Source organism: Lipotes vexillifer, unplaced genomic scaffold (genome assembly GCF_000442215.2).
Source record: "Lipotes vexillifer unplaced genomic scaffold, Lipotes_vexillifer_v1.1 scaffold720, whole genome shotgun sequence".
Classification (NCBI taxonomy): Eukaryota; Metazoa; Chordata; class Mammalia; order Artiodactyla; family Lipotidae; genus Lipotes; species Lipotes vexillifer.
Window position 1 is genome coordinate 760,215 of NW_006791129.1, and position 5,575 is coordinate 765,789.

Here is a 5,575-nt window from a genome sequence, read left to right on the forward strand (position 1 = left end):
TTTCTCTACAACTGTAGTATTTTTCATTGCAGTCCCTGTATAAGTCAAAATCCTAAGGCACTGCTTTGAATCACACTTTGTTTCAGGTTTCTCTCCATGATGTACACTGTACACATTAACAAGCCATGTGTTTTCTCTTGTTAATCTGTCTTTCTGTTAGAGTCCCCACTGACAACCTAAGATGGTTAGAGGTAAATTTTTGCATACCCTACACTAACATCTGTCTATCACTGTGCCTCTGAGAAACTGAATCCTCATGCAGATGTTTTACAATAAAATCACCCAGACGTAATTACTACAGAACAAAATTCAGTCTATGTAAAAGTTAGCCACTCTCGGGTACATTTAGATGCTCACAAATTCTCTCAATTGTCCATTAAAATCTATGTTTTATTTCACATGATGAGGAAGAATATTATTTGGATTATTTTTGATTTTCCAAATAATTTCATCTATAACTTTAGAGATGTAATATATCTATGATATGATTTAACAAATGTAACACACATAGTTTAAAACACATAATTATATACAATAATTTAAAAATACTTAACATACATATTTAGTGTTAATAAATTTGAATATTTATAGGACAGTTTATCAGTATGACATTCTTATGAGAAAGACTAAAGGATTTATCATATTTATACTGTGCTTTATATAATTCCAGATATGTTAGATAACTGAATGATAAAAAAAAAATAATTCAGCTGTGAGGACACTTTCTTCTTCAAGTTGTAAAGTAAATTGCTAAATATCTGTTGACCAATCAATGGTATCCCCATTATTTTTAAAGATGACTGATTTCTGTAATTTCAGTGTAGGAGTGAGGCCCAAAAAACATCTTTTTGAATTGAAGTTTTAAGTTGATTTATAATAGTTTACTGTCCCTTTTTGCAGATATTTTTTTGCTTCTTCCTCTAGATTCCAGTATCACTTTATTCATAGTTCTGTGATTCATTCATTATTTCATTTGGAATTTATCATATAAAATATCACTTTACTTGTTTACAAATCTAATTTCATTATTAAATTGTGAGATTTTAAATGAGTATATGGTGTCTTAGTTTTCTATATACACTTAGGTCTCAAATAAAACTGCCCACAATTTTGATTACATATAAATGTAAAGCACTGTATATTGTTCATTTTCCTAAGTTACTTACTTTGACCTTTACAAAGTCTCTGAAATTTGTTTGGTTATAAAAACTGGAAATTATAGAAATTAAATAATTTATCCCAATGAAAACATCTAGGTGGTGGTGAAGCCATAATTCAGGCACAGGTCTGTCTGTGAATCTGGTTTCCTTTCCATTATACCTCAGCCCTACCTGCAATCTGCTAGCCATTTCTGCATTTAGCCTATAAACTTTAGAGCTGTAGAGTAGGTCTGTAAATACATTACAATCTTTTCCAGGATTTACAAGTGGGAAATTTTATGAATGATAAATCCTACCAGTATAAAACTGTATTTCTGCTTTGTTTTTTTTTTTGCTTTTTTTTTTTAAGTTGTCAGATCTGACAAGCTGGAGTGACAATAGCTCATTACTATTGCTTCTTATATGTAGAATGGAGCATACTCTCTTCTAAATGTCTGACATGAAGCACCAAAGGATCAATTGGGTTGTTACTCATCTTTCCTAGGATGAAAGATGTTGTTTGTTGTTGTTTTGTTTTTTTCTTTTTGTTATTTTTCCTAATATCTTGCCTGCTTCATTCATTCAAGTTAACTTCCTGGCCCCTGCAAGCATTTACATCCATAATCAATATTATACCATAATATTCTACGTGTTTATTGTAAGAAAGAATAAGGCAAGTGAGAAGGAAATGTGTAAGTAAGAATGAGAAATGAAAAGGAGAAGACAGGTAGAAAAAAAGAGAAAGGATGGAAGGGGTAAAGAAAGGAAGGAAGTGTTGCCCTTTTAGTCTCACTAAAAGAAAAAAAAAATTCCCCAAATCTCTATCTCTGTTTAGGCCCCAAATTTCTTATCATAATTGACTTGACTTGATATCTCTTCAGTAGAATTTGCTTTGTTCCTTATTAATACTTGTTAATAATTTGTGTTGATTAACTTTTACTGTTACAATTGCAAGGCTTTTCATATGTGCACCATGTGTTATCCTGAACATCAATGGAATGATAGAACATAAAATAACAAGCATGTAATTGTATTAGATATTAGAAATTTGAGAATAAAACTAGAGAGAAGAAAAATCTTGATAAAATAAACATACTTTATGCCATTAGTCTTTAGCTTATGCATCACTTTATATTCTCTGCTTAATTTTTTCAGTTTTTGACATAACTGTGAAAAATTCAGGAAAATGAGAAGGAAACAGAAATGATCATTTAATAGTGAAAGACCAGAAAATAGTGTGAAAAAAAAGAAAGGCGTAATGGCTGTGTAATAAGCAGGATAAAGACAAAGTTAATTAGCGTCAAAGAATTTGAGTATCAGTGACCTGAGCCACTGGAAAATTCAGAGGTATTTACAGTCAGAGGCAGTATCGTAGACTTTTGATAGGTTCTTATAGAACATAGAGTTAAGCAAGAAAAATGGGAAGCAGTTTGAGACACTTATGTGCTAGAGTCTCAAAATACAAGTAAGTAAAATAATTTGTAATGCCTTTTACATGATGTAAACAAAAGTAAATAAAAGTAAAATATAATAAGCTGTGAAAGCTTATTTGAAAACGAGATCTTTCCAAAAGGCTTTGGCAGGACTTAAAGGAAGCAAACCAATTTAAAGCAAATTACTTAAGGACTATTATCAAAGGGAAAATAACCATCTCATATTTATGCATGCAGCATAATGAACTGAAAAACAATAAGGCAAATACATTAAATTAGCATAATTTTATTTCACTATTCAAATTTATAGTTTGGAAATTGATTTTGTTTCAATTATTGCATTCTTTCAGGATTTTACATATTTTATTTTAAACCTATGCTTGTGTTTGAATTTGATACTTTTCATTCTTTTCTATGAATATTTACCATGTTATATAGTTATATAGTTATATAGATTTTGCTCTTATTGAGAAAGTACTCATAGTTACATTTGGCCAAAGTAGATAATTAATAGATTGAATATTTATTTTTTATTACTTTAGAATAAAATTTGCCCTGGATTTTCTTATAACACACCAAAAATACTGTTTGACTAATATTTCTAGCTTCTTATAAAATCATTGATCTACATAATCTAAATGACAGTAATAATAGTAGGCATTTATCATCAAGCATTCTTTGACCCAAATTCTACTTAAAAGAAAGACATAATTTTTAATTTTTGAAATTAAATTTTTCCTCCATTTTCAAATTAAGCCATATACCCTCTGAAATGAAGAACAAAAATTAAAATTTTTGTTTTCTAGTTTGGATTTTCAGAGAAAATTAGGCATACTGATTCTGAATGAAAAATTCTCCCACAGTGATAGTCATACAAGCAATTTATTATATATTTTGAACTAGGATCTTAGTAAACCATAGTAATTCAAGCAAAATGAAGAGCTGCTATCTGCGTAACTCCTTTTTTTCTCATGGTCCACGAGTGATCACACCAGCAATGAAGTTAGCAATGTTTTGGACTGTTAAACTACAAAGTTCAGTACATATTTCTTCACATCCTCCTAGCATGATGCCTTAGAAATAATAAATATTACTTAAATGAGGCAATTGAAAATATACTATTAAAGATACTATTCTAAATACTATCATACAAAAGTCTTAATATTAAATAATGTAAAATGTCATCAACTTTATATAGTATAGATGGCTATCATATTGACCTGCAGGACCACAATGTAGCAAAGATGATATAAAAACTCTGCTTATTAATGATTTCACTTGATCTATTTTGCTGTATACATTCTGAGTTAATGTGCTACATATATGGCAAAGTTTAAAGCACTCTAACAACTAAAGTTAATTCTTAGGCTTCTTTTTCAAGTTTCTACTTGTGGCTTCTTAATTAGATGCATAGGTTGCAGCTAAGAGGAGGTATGGTTAGGTATTTTGTTAGAATTAGCTCTATTAAATGAAGTTCACTAGAAAAAAAAATTTAGCTTCTATAATTTTTAGGTACCAGCATTAGTTGGTATTGATGACTCTAGGCCAAACACATGAAGTGTCTTTAACAGAGTAATGAAAGAATCTCCTCTGTAATTGCTAATAATTGTTAATATTTATTAAATCCTTAATATGTGCCAGGCCCTATGCTATTCAGTTTACAGATTTTATTCATTTAATCATTACAAATCCCTAAGTTAGATTCTATGGTTATTTTCTTTCTTTTTTTATTTTTTTGCGGTACGCGGGCCTCTCGCTGTTGTGGCCTCTCCCGTTGCAGAGCACAGGCTCCGGACGCGCAGGCTCAGCGGCCGTGGTTCACGGGCCCAGCTGCCCCATGGCATGTGGGACCCTCCCGGACCGGGGCACAAACCCGTGTCCCCTGCATCGGCAGGCGGACTCTCAACCACTGCGCCACCAGGGAAGCCCCTATGTTTATTTTCATTTTACAGACAAGGAAGCTGAGACACAGAGAGGTTGACTTATTTTCTAAAGTTTCACACTTTTAAGTGTATAAGTCTTGATTTAAAATCAAGCACTCTGATGCTAAAACCCTCCTCCTTAGCCGCAGTACCAGTCTGCATCATACCCAAAGAAAAGGAGGATAAAGAAGAAAATAACTACTCAGAAATAAATCAATCAATGAAATTATGAGGATTGCATTAACTTTTTTTTTCCACTTGAACATAAATTAATCTACTTTGAAAGTTTTGCTAAATATGAAATTATGTGGAAGCAGTGGTTCTGCTTTTTTTCTCTAATGCTCCATTTTCAGTGTAGGAAGAAGAAAGTACAATATACTCTAAGGACTACATATGTAAGTGGTGAAAAATTCACACACACAAGGATGGATATATATGTTTGCTACAAACACTGCTCACAAAATTACTTTGAAAGTTCATGCATTTCATTTCTAGTTTTCAATGAAATAACAGTGAAGAGAATGATCAATTTTTATCTCTAAGAGAGGCATTTACTTCTTCCTTTATAATAATTTCCCCATATTTAAGTATTAAACTCTGCAATTTTATGGTTAATAATAAAATCTTAATATTGTTTTGCAGGATCATACTGTTTCTCAATAATACATCAAACTAGTAGCTATAAGCACTGGCTATCAGATCCCATTCAGCTTTATTGCTTATTTAACCAGAAGTCCACACGCATTGCATCTGAATATCCCTTTTCCAAATTTATGTTCTGCCCACTCGATGCAGTTCCAGAAAACTCTTTTGCTCCTGCTGGTGCATGTTGGCTAGATTCTAAAGGTATTTTGAAATATAGTTTATTTATTCCTTAATAGGGCTGAGCATATCCACAGTCCGGTTACGTTGTGACTTAACCCTGGTCACTGGGTTAGTGACTAAGAGGGAAGGTGTGAGCAGACACTGGGTGAAAGCTTACTTTGTTCTGTGAAAGGGAAGCCTTTACATTGTCTTCAAGCAATGCGGCCCTTAGTAGCAAATTGTGGTCCACCTCTCCAGGCCCAGAGGGTTCCAAGCA